Below are 16,479 nucleotides of genomic sequence, written 5' to 3'. Positions count from 1 at the left end.
TGTCCATGTTCAAGGAGAAAGGACAGCCTCATGACTTGATGGAATGGATGTCACCATCACATTGTAAGAAAAACATATGGAATGGGATTTGGTGGCCATCTTTGAAAAATTCCTTCTGCTACACACCTACAGTAACAACAATTCAAAAGTGGAGGTAATTCCTGTTTCTTCTCTTTTTTTTGGTGTATTTCTAAGAATTGTTAAGAACGTGAACCAGAATGAGGGCAAAATGAATGGACAACAAAAGGAGAGATCAGAAGTATGAATTGTTGCCATAATTTAACCAGATTTAAGATTTTGGATATCTTTTTGGGTGTTAGTTCTAAAAGGTCTTGTAGGTCTTCATAGAACCATTCAACTTCAGCTTCCTCAGTGTTACTGGTTGGGGCATAGACTTGGATTACTGTGATATTGAATGATTTGCCTTGGAAATGAACAGAGATCATTCTGTTGTTTTTGAGATTGCATGCAAGTACTGCATTTTGGACTCTTTTGTTGACCATGATGGCTACTCCATTTCTTCTAAGGGATTCCTGCCCGCAGTAGTAGATATAATGGTCATCTGAGTTAAATTCACCCATTCCAGTCATTTTAGTTCACTGCTTCCTAGAATGTCGATGTTCACTCTTGCCATCTCCTGTTTGACCGCTTCCAATTTGCCTTGATTCATGGACCTGACATTCCAGATTCCTATGCAATATTGCTCTTTACAGCATCGGACCTTTCTTCTCTCACCAGTCACTTCCGCAACTGGGTATTGTTTTTGCTTTGGCTCCATTCCTTCATTCTTTCTGGAGTTATTTCTCCACTAATCTTCAGTAGCATATTGGGTACCTACTGACCTGGGGAGTTCCTCTTTCAGTATCCTATCATTTTGCCTTTTCACACTGTTCATGGGGTTCTCAAGGCAAGAATACTAAAGTGGTTTGCCATTCCCTTCTCCAGTGGACCACACTGTGTCAGACCTCTCCACAATGATCTGCCCATCTTGGGTGGCCCTACAGGGCATGGCTTAGTTTCATTGAGTTAGACAAGGCTGTGGTCCTAGTGTGATTAGATTGACTAGTTTTCTGTGATTATGGTTTCACTGTGTCTTCCCTCTTGCAACACCTACCATCTTACTTGGGTTTCTCTTACCTTGCACGTGGGGTATTTCTTCACGGATGCTCCAGCAAAGTACAGCCACTGCTCCTTACCTTGGACGAGGGGTATCTCCTCACCACCACCCTTCCTGACCTTGAAGTTGAACAGTTCTAGGAAGACCTACACGACCTTTTAGAAGTAACACCCAAAAAAGATGTCCTTTTCATTATAGGGGACTGGAATGCAAAAGTAGGAAGTCAAGAAACACCTGGAGTAACAGGCAAATTTGGCCTTGGAATACAGAATGAAGCAGGGCAAAGACTAAAGAGTTTTGCCAAGAAAATGCACTGGTCATAGCAAACATCTTCTTCCAAAAACACAAGAGAAGAGACTACATATGGACATCACCAGACAGTCAACACCGAAATCAGATTGATTATATTCTTTGCAGCCAAAGATGGAGAAGCTCTATACAGTCAACAAAAACAAGACCAGGAGCTGACTGTGGCTCAGATCATGAACTCCTTCTTGCCAAATTCAGACTCAAATTGCAGAAAGCAGGGAAAACCACTAGCCCATTCAGGTATGACCTAAATCAAATCCCTTATGGTTATACAGTGGAAGTGAGAAATCAATTTAAGGGACTAGATCTGATAGATGGAGTGCCTGCTGAACTATGGATGGAGGTTTGTGATATTGTACAGGAGACAGGGATCAAGACCATCCCCATGGAAAAGAAATGCAAAGAAGCAAAATGCCTGTCTGGGGAGGCCTTACAAATAGCTGCGAAAAGAAGAGAAGCAAAAAGCAAAGGAGATAGGAAAGATATAAGCATCTGAATGCAGAGTTCCAAAGAATAGCAAGAAGAGATAAGAAAGCCTTCCTGAGTGATCAATGCAAGGAAAGAGGAAAACAACAGAATGGGAAAGACTAGAGATCTCTTCAAGAAAATTAGAGATACTAAGAGAACATTTCATGCAAAGATGGGCTTGATAAAGGACAGAAATGGTATGGACCTAAAAGAAGCAGAAGATATTAGGAAGAGGTGGCAAGAATACACAGAAAAACTGTACAAAAAAGATCTTCACAACCCAGATAATCACGATGGTATGATCACTCATCTAGAGCCAGACCTCCTGGAATGTGAAGTCAAGTGGGCCTTAGAAAGCATCACTACAAACAAAGCTAGCGGAGGTGATGGAATTCCAGTGGAGCTGTTTCAAATCGTGAAAGATGATGCTGTGAAAGTGCTGCACTCAATATGCCAGCAAATTTGGAAAACTCAGCAGTGGCCACAGGACTGGAAAAGGTCAGTTTTCATTCCAATCCCAAAGAAAGGCAATGCAGAAGAATGCTCAAACTACCACACAATTGCACTCATCTCACACACTAGTAAAATAGTGCTCAAAATTCTCCAAGCCAGGCTTCAGCAATACGTGAACCGTGAACTTCCTGATTGTCAAGCTGGTTTTAGAAAAGGCAGAGAAACCAGAGATCAAATTGCCAACACATGTCGGATCATGGAAAAAGCAAGAGAGTTCCAGAAAACATCTATTTCTGCTTTATTGACTATGCCAAAGCCTTTGACTGTGTGGATCACAATCAACTGTGGAAAATTCTGAAAGAGATGGGAATACCAGACCACCTAACCTGTCTCTTGAGAAACCTTTTTGCAGGTCAGGAAGCAATAGTTAGAACTGGACATGGAACAACAGACTGGTTCCAAATAGGAAAAGGAGTATGTCAAGGCTGTATATTGTCACCCTGCTTATTTAACTTCTATGCAGAGTACATCATGAGAAACGCTGGGCTGGAAGAAGCACAAGCTGGAATCAAGATTGCTGGGAGAAATATCAATCACCTCAGATATGCAGATGACACCACCCTTATGGCAGAAAGTGAAAAGGAGCTAAAAAGCCTCTTGATGAAAGTGAAAAGTGGAGAGCGAAAAAGTTGACTTAAAGCTCAACATTCAGAAAACTAAGATCATGGCCTCTGGTCCCGTCACTTCATGGGAAATAGATGGGGAAACAGTGGAGATAGTTTCAGACTTTATTTTTTGGGGCTCCAAAATCACTGCAGATGGTGATGGTAGCCATAAAATTAAAAGACGCTTACTCCTAGGAAGGAAAGTTATGAGCAACCTAGATAGCATATTTAAAAACAGAGACATTGCTTTGCCAACAAAGGTCCATCTAGTCAAGGCTATGGTTTTTCCAGTGGTCATGTATAGATGTGACAGTTGGACTGTGAAGAAAGCTGAGCACCGAACAGTTGATGCTTTTGAACTGTGGTGTTGGAGAAGACTCTTGAGAGTCCCTTGGACTGCAAGGAGATCCAACCAGTCCATTCTGAAGGAGATCAGCCCTGGGATTTCTTTGGAAGGAATGATGCTAAACCTGAAACTCCAGTACTTTAGCCACCTCATGCGAAGAGTTGACTCATTGGAAAAGACTCTGATGCTGGGAGGGATTGGTGGCAGGGGGAGAAGGGGATGACAGAGGATGAGATGGTTGGACGACATCACTGACTCGATAGATGTGAGTCTGAGTGAACTCCAGGTGTTGGTGATGAACAGGGAGGCCTGGCGTGCTGTGATTCATGGCAAAGAGTCGGTCACCACTGAGCGACTGAACTGAACTGAACTGAATATTCTGGACTGATACAGCTTTCTACCTCAGTAAAAGTAAAGTAAACTCAGAATGACAAAACTGCTGAGGTGAAGCAGGTCATTAGGGAATATCCAGCACATTCCCCCATCTCAGACAAAACCAAGTGTAACACCAAGGAGAGATTTAAAAATCACCCTGTCTGGAATGTACCCATACATGGAGAGTCTACAGAAATTTTTGACTGTGTGTTGCAGGTTTATTATAGAATTTGAAACCTTTAACATTTTTAAAATGCTAACAGTGTTTATATTTCCCTCACCATTACATCTCATGGTATCATTGCAATTTCAGATTCAGGTGTGAATCTGAAATATGCCAACAGATCCTGTCAATATCCATGGGGTGAAAAATCTGCTCTAAACCAAAATGTAGCTTTTCATTCTCTTAAATGTTTCTCTTTCCCTCCCAGAAATATCTTACTGTTGCAGGAAGGGGAACCCTTCCAGGGCTGGAGAGTGGACTCTTGTTTAATGCTTGGGGATGAATTATCCCAGGAGACATGCATGCTGACAAAGAGGCTTTACTGAGAAGGGGCTCCCTGGGCAGAAAGCAGCCGGGTGAGGCAACCCAGGAGAACTGCTTCACTGCATGGCTTGCAGTCTCAGGTTTTATGGTGAGGGGTTAGTTTCTGGGTTGTCTCTGCCCATCATTCTGACCCAGGGCCCTTCCTGGTGGCTCATGCATTGCTCAGCCAAAAGGGGTTCCAGCAAGTAGGATTCTGGGAGTTTTCTAGGACATGTGGTGTCTCCCTTCGATGTTTTCTGAATTTCTCCCATTGCTGTGGCTTGTTAATTCCATGTTCTTTATCAGGACAGCCTGTTGTAAAATAACTCATGCCAGTGGTTTCTATGGTGTCCCGCCAGGGTGGGTGGTTTCAGTGTTTCCTCTAACATGAATACTAGATATTCCAAGATCTGCTGACCATACAGCCACCAAATAATTGAAGCTGCAGACTTACTTTAAGAGGAGAATCTATGTCCAAATAAAACTTACTTGCAAAGAAACAGTCAGTCTTTAATATAGAAAACTGATCATTGCCAAGATGCTCACTCATCCTCATCCTCTGGATAGTAGCCTCATTGTGTGGGGTTTGCCAAGCTGTCCAGCTGTCTCCTCTCCCATGTCTGTCTCCCTCAGTCTGTCTCCTCTTCCTCCCCTGTGTGACCATAAGACCCAGGGCTCCACAGAACTTGGTTTGAAAATCATGGGTTCCTTAGAATTCTGGGCAGATGGGTAAGAATGATTAGGAGGGAGCTTTTGAAGTACTCTCTGCATGGCGTTACCATCACTATCATTATGATTACATGATGATTACACTGGGATGATTACAATATCACTATTGTAATCATCTTTAGAAACACTAAAAACCTAAACCTGCATGTTCATAAGCTCCATACAAGGTCAAATAGAGAGGAAGTAAACAATTACCTCATTTGAAGGAAAAACAGCCCAGGCTGACAAGGCACAAAAAACAAAGCATGGGGGAAATAATTCCCCAAATTCAGAGTTAATATTAACATTTTTAATCTATTCTATCCAAAGTACTTAATATCCCCAGGCAACAGTTCTAAGAGAGGTGAATGAGACTGGGAGTGACCAGCCTTGCACTGATTTCAAATCCAAGAAGAGAGATGCAAGATCTGTGCCTGGGCTATGGGAGTCTCCTCTTTGTTAGAAGTTCCTTTTCTTAGGCCCAAGCTACCTCTCCAGGTATAGTGGGGCAGTCCATCACAGAGTCCTGTAAACTTCGCTGCAACCATGGCCTGCAGCCCAAAATATTGTTAACAGGCAGATCCTGATTCAGTAGGTCTGGGGTAGAGACAACGTCCCATATTTATAATAAGCCCCTAGATGATGTCCAAAGACCACACTTGGGGACAAAGTGTTTAGAGAGACATCCTTAGAGTGTTTGAATGCATTGATTTACCAGGTTACAACCACCTGAACAAGGAAGGGAGTACTTGGGAATTTCTGGCTCCTCAATTGGAAACAGTGACAAATTCCATCTACTTTCTAATACTTACTGGTGGCTAGACAAGGTTAATTAGTAGTTATAAGTACCGATTTTAAAAAAATGGAAGAGGTTCTGTATATACTCTTGCATTGCAGGCGGATTCTTTACCATCTGAGCCAAAGCCTGACTCTATGCATACATGTATATATATATATAAAGAATATACTATATAATATTTAATATACTAAAGCAAACACGCATATATGTTTAAATATAAAACTTATTCCATCCATCAAGAATGTGCCATTTAAGAATCTAGAAAGATGGCACTGATGAACCCTTATGCAGGCAGCAGTGGAGACACAGACATGGAGAACAGACTTACAGACGCTGGAGAGGGGAGGAAGGAGAGGGTGGGCTGTATGCAGAGAGTAACATGGGCGCATGTACACTACCATATGCAAACTAGATAGCCAATGGGAGTCTGCTGTGTGACTCAGGGAACTCAAACTGGGGCTCTGTAACAACCTAGAGGGGTGGAATGGGGAGGGGGGAGGGAGGTTCAAGAGGGAGGGGACATTTGTATACCTATGACTGATTCATGTTGAGGTTTGGCAGAAATCAACACAATAACGTAGAGCATTTATCCTTCAGTTAAAAATAAATAAATTTTAAAAAGAATGTGCCATTTATACTTTCCTGTTAAACTAGTGTAGAACAAGTTTCACAGTGGGCTTTGAAAAGAAAGACAATGCTAACTAATTGCACCACTTTAGTCCTTTCGTTTATGACATCAGCAAGAATGAATTGGGTATCTATTGTGTCTCAATCATTGGAAGCGAATTAAGATAATGTCCTTACCTTTGGGGTGGGGGATGGTGATTCAAGTCTTGTGCAAGAGACAGATACCCGTTTCTAAGCAGTGTGGCAATTTTATAACAGATAGCTCCACTGAAGTTCTCTCTCCATATGTCTGAGAAGACATTTCTGTTTACAAACTTGTTATTGAGACTTTCAACAAAGCAGGTGCAAAATGAGAAAGAATTCTTACCCTGGAAAGCATATGGCTCCAGCAGATGACTGTTTTCTTAGTAGAGGAAACTGTCTAACAGTGAGAAAACGTCAGAAGCTTAAGTGAATGAAATGAAATCACAAATTCTTGACGACCTGCCAGATTGACTCTCCTGTGAAAACTAATGTTTGTTGTTTTGAAATAACGTACTTTCTCTTTTTTTGAGGCCCTCTATTTAGTATGTGAGTTTAGTCTATGGCCATTTGCTCAGCTTTCTCTCTCCTTGGGAGGTAATGACTTCTATGAAAAGCCCTGAGGTCAATTATGGATCGTGTCCACATAATAACTTCTTTCCTCTAAGAAGATCTAAGTTTCAGCCTTTCTCTAATATTCTCAGATCAGTGATCAGAAGGTTTATCAAGCTCTCCAGAACTGTGGCCAGCTCCTACAGAACTTCTGTGAGAGTAATTTAGAAATACAGGCATCGAGTTATGAAAACGACATCCCTTCTGCTGCGGTTATGTCTCAAGGCTTCATTTTATCCTCCAGCACCCCTTCATTGGGTCCACAGATTCCATATGCTCATGGGGCTGTCCCGATTTCCTCAATTCAGAAAACCTCCTCTTGGGTTTGACACCAAGTTGGATAAATGGCAATCTATTCTCAAATCCGGATATCTTGGTTAATGCTCTCCAAGGACTAGACATTTCAGGCATGGTTTTGATAGTCATATAAAGGAGGGAAAGACAAACTGAAGCTCAATGAAGTTTACAAGGGCCACCAACAGAGCAAACCTCCGAGTGGGACTGAGCAGGTATATGGAGAGACTCAGACAGCTCCTTGGAATTTGCCCTTCTGTCAGTGATGATCCAAGGAGTGTAACTCATCCCCCACCATCTTTTTAAACTCTAACTATACTCCTAGTACATGGGGAAGCACTCTCAACAATGGATGTCCTGCCTATAGAAGTTGTGTGTGCATGCTTAGTTGCTAAGTCCTATCTGACTCTTTGCGACCCCATGGATTATAGTCCCCCAGGCTCCTCTGTGCATGGGATTTTCCAGGCAGGAATACTGGAGTGGGTTGCCACTTGCTCCTCCAGAGGATATCCCCAGCCCAGAGACTGAACCTGTGTCTCATGCATCTTCTGTGTTGGCAGGCAGATTCTCTACCATTGAAACACTGGGAAGCCCTTTTCTCTGGGAGCTTTGATATTTCTTAAGTGTCAGGAGGAAAGTGAGGGAGCAAGTTCAAGAAATGATTTATCTAGGTAATATTTCACACCTGGACTATCTCAGGATTAGCACAGGTTTATAGAGTGCCCACTTGTCTCCAGATTTCATGTTTACTATATCATTTAATTTTTTGTTACTTTTTAATGATAGATCCACTTTTGTTTATTTACTTATTTAAAATTGTTGGTCATGCCCTACAGCATGTGGGATCTTAGTTCCCAGACTGGGGATTGAACCGTTGCCCCTGCACTGGAAGATGGCGTATTAACCCCTGGACCACTGGGGAAGTCTGTTTAATCTCAGCCATGATACTGTGAGGTAGGAACTTTTATTCCTGTTTTGTAGTTGAGGAAACAAGTTAACAAAAACAAAGGAACCTGTACAAATTCAAACACCTAGTTAAGTGATGGGACTGAGTTTTGACCCAAGATCTTAGGTTGCATTTTCATTTTGTTAATCACAAATATGACTTAAATTTTTAAAAAATTTTATATTGGGGTATAGTTGACTTACACTGTTGTGTTAGTTTCAGGGGTGCATACAGCAGAGTGATTTAGTTATCCATATACATACAATATTCTTTTTCAGGCTCTTTTCCCATGTAGGTTATGGTAAAGTATTGAGTAGAGTTCTCTGTGCTATGTAGTAGGTCCTTGTTGATTATCTATTTCATGTAACACACAGTGTGACTTTAAATATGATGCTTGACCAAAGGGGCTTAGGGCCCAGTGTGAAAAAGAACACTGGTCTGAGGTGTGGAAATTGACTAGAGCAAGGTGCCTAGGACATACATTTCACCAATAATGTATTCATTGCCTCTGTACCTACCAAGAAATCTCCTGTTTGTCTGCTTAGGTTCTAGGCCTTGTGTGTGTGTGATTTTTGGAGAAATAGAAAGAACTGGAAGAAACACATATGGTTAAATAGTTGCTGGGATATTTAGGACTTCAAGAAGTTGGTGATGGGGAGAAAACTATCTCATGTGATAATATTTACCTCTACCTTGACACCTTTATCATCTTCTTGGAAGGTTTAAGTTCATTTAACTTTTTCTAAAAATATTAGGGATTTGTGTTTCTTTGGAATGTGATCACGTACACTGATTGATAGCTGGCCATGGTCGTCCAGTTATCTCTGGGATCTGCAGTGAATAGAGAGTCGCTGAGGAGGTCCGTCCTGTCTGTCAATCCACTCTGACTAATATTTGCTTCAAGGTTTTATTGTGCAGCTTGGTTCCAGGGTTCTCTATGAAACATTAGGGAATCTCGTGGGGCAAGGCACTTCCGCTCAGGCTTGAATTCACAATAAGTTCACCTTGCCCCACAATTTCCTCAGAAAAGGATATTTTAAAGGAGTTTGTGTCCTATCCCCTAGTCCCTTGACTCTGCCTTAGAGAAATGACACCATGAAAGTGGATGACTTTTCTCCTTAGAATGCACCGTGCCAGTAGAATAAGCAAGCAACATTCATATCCAAGAACCTACTTTCAGATTTCTTCCATTAGGAGGACATCTCTTGATGTGCCTAAGAAGTTCGCCTGCACAGATTACATCTGTGAAACTGGCCAAGGATCACGTTCTGTGCAGAACAGCCTGCCTGGGAACAGAGACCAAGACAAAAGGAGGATGAGAGACCTCGGAGGCAGGGACAGATGGGATGGGAAAACCTTATGGAAACTGCTTGTAAGTAATTACTTGAACATCTCATCTGAGGCATTTGAATGTCCTTACCAAGGTCATTAGCTGTGTATGGAGCAAAATCTTATTTTTAAAGTTTGACGCAGTCCGAGGAATGCTTTGTTCCTAATTTAGAGCACTTGTGCTGGGAGCTTCCAAGCCCCCGGCGTCCGCTGCCACCCACCGCGTGCTTTGCAGCAGGCCAGAGTCCGCTGGTGGTGAAGTCCCAGAGTTCGTCAGCTCCACAGGGAGCAAGAAAAGCCTGGGAGAGAGCTTGTTTTGGGGAATTATTTAGAAAGAAAATGAGCTTTTGAAAAAGACCTCTTGGGTATTAGAATTTGGATTCTATTTCAGTAAGTATTCTCTTCTCTCCCCTTTCTGTTGTGGGCAGAGGATTCTTTTTTGCTCTTTTAATCTTGGGGTTGGCCACGTAACTTACTTGGTTTATAAAATGTTTGCAGGTAGGAGGCAGACAGAGGTCTTAACTGAACTTGTGCAGTTCAGCATGGTTCTTTCACCCTGGTGATTTTTCAGAAGAGCTTCTTTTGGGTAGTTGCCTCTCCTATGAAGAGCAAATTTGAAATCAATGCATAGTCTAGTGGACCCACAGCCTAATGCAGAACCATCCACCTGAATCCAGCCCAGATCTGTGATCTGTTAAGATGTTTATTACACAGCATTATGATAAGAGTAGATGACTAATACATGGAGTTAAAATTTTCTATTTTTTTTTTCTGCTTGGGGTTGGAGGTTTATGTAGACCATGATGATAGAGTTAAAACTCCTTTCACACAAGGTATGGAAGCGAGCTTCAGTTAGCTTCCATCTAGAATTCTGAGACCAAAGAAAACAGAGGCTTGTGACACAGCAGGCCACACTCTAACACAAACACCAGTTGCCCTGAAGTGAGTCCACAGAGAGCCAGGGTTAGCAGACACTGAAAGGCAGTGTCAGAGCATTTAAGTTAATTTGGTCTATAAGCCTGAAAAATTCATAGAACTCCTCTGGCCCATACAGACTACCTTAAAAACTATTTAAAATGTGAACTTAAGTTGAAAATTGTAACTTAAGTCAAATGTAAGTTGAAAATTTAACTTAAATTTAAAAATCTCTAGCATCTCTTAAAAAAAATCAGAATGCCAGAAAATGGTGAGCTCACATTTCTTGCCAATAACAACTGTGAGAGCTGAGTTGCTCCCCTTAGTTATGCTTTTCAGCTTGTAAAGTCCCTGCTGTGTTCTGTTACTCATTTTCAGCTGTCTTGTGTGATTCAGCTGCTTGTCTCATCCTTAAGGACCAGGCATTGGAACTGTGTAATCTCCTAACTCAACAACCCTCTCTTCCTTTTAAGGAAATCTAGAGAGATAAAGAAAGACGCCGTGTTTAGCTCAGAGATGATTCTCAGTAGGGTGAGCCTACATCAGTTTTGCCCAGGATAGTCCAGGTTGATGTCTACTGTTCTGGGTTAGTTTATCAGTTTGCATGAAAGGCTATGGAGGCCCATCTGGTGGGTGACACTAGCTTTTAGTACCTCAGATGCACCTCACATGCCCATTCATTCATTCTTTTGCTCACAGCCTGATGGTCTCTGGTTGTTCAAAGTCTTACATGATGCTCAAGGGAGAGGCTGTAACACCTAGATGGCACTGGCCTTGGTAGTGATGGGCAATTACTATCATCTCGTTCTGTCGGTCAGGATATCACCCAGATTCAGGGAACAGGACTTAGATACCACCCAGTGCTGAATGACTAGGCAGTTAGTGACCAGAGCCAAATCTGTTATTCCACTTGATGTACATTCTTTCATTCCAAGAAGCCCTATCTGTCTCCATTCTCCATTTCACTTTTGATTTTTCCACTTGCATTACACTATTACATATATTATATTATTAATGAGTGAGCACCTGTGTATTCTAAGAGAAGTAAGCCAAGAATGGTCTTCTAAAGGCCTTTCAAAATATTGGAATTATGTGCAAAAGTTGTTTTTTATGTGTGGGACAGTCAGAGCTCTCTGGTACAGACATAGTTTAAGACTTTACTAAAGGGTTTAGATAACTCATCACATCCCTATAAGGGTCTGAGAACGAGGCTTGGAAACTACACAGCTAGAAACAACTCCAACGTTACAGCTCAGACTGCTCTGGGGAAGAACTCCTGCCCCTGCTCTTAGATGAACTCACCACACCTCACCAGCTGCCACGGAGCACAGTGCCAGGACCTCTACCCATGCTGTTTCTGAAAGCTCACAATCTTTGCCTTTGTCCTAGCCAGAATGAATCTGGGACATCGCTGCTTCCAAATGCCTTGTACAAATGGTTGGTACTAGGCCATGTGTCTGTACCATGGTTGCATCTATCCATAGGAAGTGAATTTCTAGCATTTCTTCTGGGGATATGCAGATTCATAAGATGAGAAAATCCTCAAGAACAATGTTTATAAGGTACTGAGGAGGCAAAAAACACACACAAAAAGTCCGCCATGTGAATGTGTACATGCATGAACTTTTCTGAATCAAGGTTTCCTAGTTTTCATGATATCTTCAGAGAGGGTCCTAATCCTTACCTAATAAGAATCACTGTTATATGGACTTCCCTTGCAGAGACACATATCTGTGTTTGTGTCCATATGTGTACATGAATCCTTTATACATTTTAGAATTGACGATTGTGAGGTTCAGTTTTCTACATCTCTCTACTCCAATAACATAACTCATTAGTAGAAGCCAGATGGATACAAGAGTGGCATTTTTGTTTATTGCTAAACCTGTTTTGTGTCCTCCTGTGGGATAATGGTAAAATATAAAGTTCACTAGACCCGAGGAGCAGTGGCTGCGCGGGCGCAGGAGGGCCTAGAGGAGCTATCCCACGTCGAAGTTCAGGAAGGGCGGTGGTAAGGAGATACCCCTTGTCCAAGGTAAGGAGCAGCGACTGCACTTTGCTGGAGCAGCCGTGAAGAGATACACCATGCCCAAGGTAACAGAAACCCAAGTAAGATGGTAGGTGTTGCAAGAGGGCATCAGGGGGCAGACACACTGAAACCATACTCACAGAAAACTAATCAATCTAGGACCACAGTCTTGTCTAACTCAATGAAACTAAGCCATGCCCGTGGGGCAACCCAAGATGGGCGGGTCATGGTGGAGAGGTCTGACACAATGTGGTCCACTGGAGAAGGGAATGGCAAACCACTTCAGTATTCTTGCCTTGAGAACCCCATGAACAGTGTGAAAAGGCAAAATGATAGGATACTGAAAGAGGAACTCCCCAGGTCAGTAGGTACCCAATATGCTACTGGAGATCAGTGGAGAAATAACTCCAGAACGAATGAAGGGATGGAGCCAAAGCAAAAACAATACCGAGTTGTGGATGTGACTGGTGAGAGAAGTAAGGTCCAATGCTGTAAAGAGCAATATTGCATAGGAACCTGGAATGTCAGGTCCATGAATCAAGGCAAACTGGAAGTGGTCAAACAAGAGATGGCAAGAGTGAATGTCGACATTCTAGGAATCAGCGAACTAAAATGGACTGGAATGGGTGAATTAAACTCAGATGACCATTATATCTACTACTGTGGGCAGGAATTCCTCAGAGGAAATGGAGTAGCCATCATGGGCAACAAAAGAGACTGAAATGCAGTACTTGGATGCAATCTCAAAAACGACAGAATGATCTCTGTTTGTTTCCAAGGCAAACCATTCAGTATCACAGTAATCCAAGTCTATACCCCAACCAGTAATGCTGAAGAAGCTGAAGTTGAATGGTTCCATGAAGACCTACAAGACCTTTTAGAACTAACACCCAAAAAACATGTCCTTTTCATTATAGGGGACTGGAATGCAAAGGCAGGAAGTCAAGAAACACCTGGAGTAACAGGCAAATTTGGTCTTGGAATGCAGAATGAAGCGGGGCAAAAACTACTAGAGTTTTGCCAAGAAAATGCACTGGTGATAGCAAACGCCCTCATCCAACAACACAAGAGGAGACTCTACACATGGACATCACCAGATGGTCAACACCAAAATCAGATTGATTATATTCTCTGCAGCCAAAGATGGAGAAGCTCTATACAGTCAACAAAAACAAGACTGGGAGCTGACTGTGGCTCAGATCATGAACTCCTTATTACCAAATTCAGACTCAAATTGCAGAAAGTAGGGAAAACCACTAGCCCATTCAGGTATGACCTAAATCAAATCCCTTATGATTATACAGTGGAAGTGAGAAATCGATTTAAGGGCCTAGATGTCTTAGATAGAGTGCCTGATGAACTATGGACGGAGGTTCATGACACTGTACAGGAGACAGGGATCAAGACCATCCCCATGGAAAAGAAATGCAAAGAAGCAAAATGCCTGTCTGGGGAGGCCTTACAAATAGCTGTGAAAAGAAGAGAAGCAAAAAGCAAAGGATAAAAGGAAAGATATAAGCGTCTGAATGCAGAGTTCCAAAGAATAGCAAGAAGAGATAAGAAAGCCTTCTTCAGCTATTAATGCAAAGAAATCAAGGAAAACAACAGAATGGGAAAGACTAGAGATCTCTTCAAGAAAAGTAGAGACACCAAGGGAACATTTCATGCAAAGATGGGCTCAATAAAAGACAGAAATGGTATGGATCTAACAGAAGCAGAAGATATTAAGGAGAGGTGGCAAGAATACACAGAAGAACTGTACAAAAAACATCTTCACAACCCAGATAATCATGATGGTGTGATCACTAATCTAGAGCCAGACATCCTGGAATGTGAAGTCAAATGGGCCTTAGAAAGCATCACTAAGAACAAAGCTAGTGGAGGTGATAACATTCCAGTTGAGCTGTTTCAAATCCTGAAAGATGATGCTGTGAAAGTGCTGCACTCAATATGCCAGCTAATTTGAAAAACTCAGCAGTGGCCACAGGACTGGAAAAGGTCAGTTTTCATTCCAATTCCAAAGAAAGGCAATGCCGAAGAATGCTCAAACTACCGCACAATTGCACTCACATCACATGCTAGTAAAGTAATGCTCAAAATTCTCCAAGCCAGACTTCAGCAATACGTGAACCGTGAACTTCCAGATGTTCAAGCTGGTTTTAGAAAAGGCAGAGGAACGAGAGATCAAATGGCCAACATCTGCTGGATCATTGATAAAGCAAGAGAGTTCCAGAAAAACATCTATTTCTGCTTTATTGACTATGCCAAAGCCTTTGACTGTGTGGATCACAATAAACTGTGGAAAATCCTGAAAGAGATGGAAATATCAGACCACCTAACCTGCCTCTTGAGAAACCTGCATGCAGGTCAGGAAGCAACAGTTAGAACTGGACATGGAACAACAGACTGGTTCCAAGTAGGAAAAGGAGTACGTCAAGGCTGTATATTGTCACCCTGCTTATTTAACTTCTATACAGAGTACATCATGAGAAACACTGGACTGGAAGAAGCACAAGCTGGAATCAAGATTGCTGGGAGAAATATCAATCACCTCAGATATGCAGATGACACCACCCTTATGGCAGAAACTGAAGAGGAACTAGAAAGCCTCTTGATGACAGTGAAAGTGGAGGGTGAAAAAGTTGGCTTAAAGCTCAACATTCAGGGGATAGGACCCAGCCGCCACAGAAGCACTATGGCATTACTTCTCCCATCAGCTTAGCAGCCCCCAAGGAGACTGACTGCCTACTCACGCAGAAACTGGTTGAGACTCTGAAGCCCTTCGGGGTTTTTGAAGAGGAAGAGGAACTGCAGCGCAGGATTTTAATTTTGGGAAAATTAAATAACCTGGTAAAAGAGTGGATACGAGAAATCAGTGAAAGCAAGAATCTTCCACAGTCTGTAATTGAAAATGTTGGTGGGGAAACGTTTACATCTGGACCTTACAGATTAGGAGCACATACAGAAGGTGCTGATATGGATGCGTTGTGTGTTGCACCGAGACATGTTGATCGAAGTGACTTTTTCACCTCATTCTATGATACGTTGAAATTACAGGAAGAAGTAAAAGGTTTAAGAGCTGTTGAAGAGGCATTTGTACCAGTTATCAAACTGTGTTTTGATGGGATAGAGATTGATATTTTGTTTGCAAGATTAGCACTGCAGACTATTCCAGAAGACTTGGATTTAAGAGATGACAGTCTGCTTAAAAACTTAGATATAAGATGTATAAGAAGTCTTAACGGTTGCAGGGTAACCGATGAAATTTTACATCTAGTACCAAACATTGACAACTTCAGGTTAACCCTGAGAGCTATCAAACTGTGGGCCAAACGCCACAACATCTATTCCAATATATTAGGTTTCCTCGGTGGTGTTTCCTGGGCTATGCTAGTAGCAAGAACTTGCCAGCTTTATCCAAATGCAATAGCATCAACTCTTGTACATAAATTTTTCTTGGTATTTTCTAAATGGTATGTGTTTAGATTATATTAAAATAAAATTGATTGTAGACACTAAAAAAAAAAAAAAAGCTCAACATTCAGAAAACAAAGATCATGGCATCCAGTCCCATCACTTCATGGGAAATAGATGGGGAAACAGTGGAAACAGTGTCAGGCTTTATTTTTGGGGCTCCAAAATCACTGCGGATGGTGACTGCAGCCATGAAATTAAAAGACGCTTTCTCCTTGGAAGAAAAGTTATGACCAACCTAGATAGTATATTCAAAAGCAGAGACATTACTTTGCCGACTGAGGTCCGTCTAGTCAAGGCTATGATTTTTCCTGTGGTCATGTATGGATGTGAGAGTTGGACTGTGAAGAAGGCTGAGTGCCGAAGAATTGATGCTTTTGAACTGTGGTGTTGGAGAAGACTCTTGAGAGTCCCTTGGACTGCCAGGAGATCCAACCAGTCCATTCTGAAGGAGATCAGCCCTGGG

General features: G+C 42.0%; 1 pseudogene across 1 annotated transcript in view; it reads left to right on the top strand.

Annotated features, from left to right (window-relative positions):
* The window catches only part of LOC102188417, a 52,229-nt pseudogene extending 36,163 nt beyond the window's left edge, over positions 1-16,066 (top strand). Inside the window, exons 2-3 of the transcript XR_001918964.1 lie at positions 7,119-7,185; positions 15,205-16,066. The product of XR_001918964.1 is annotated as a poly(A) polymerase alpha pseudogene (transcript). The remainder of the gene's footprint in view (positions 1-7,118; positions 7,186-15,204) is intronic.

This window comes from Capra hircus, chromosome 13 (assembly GCF_001704415.2).
Source record: "Capra hircus breed San Clemente chromosome 13, ASM170441v1, whole genome shotgun sequence".
NCBI classification, from domain to species: domain Eukaryota; kingdom Metazoa; phylum Chordata; class Mammalia; order Artiodactyla; family Bovidae; genus Capra; species Capra hircus.
Note: the sequence above shows the minus strand (reverse complement) of the source record. Positions and strands in the feature narration are given on the sequence as shown.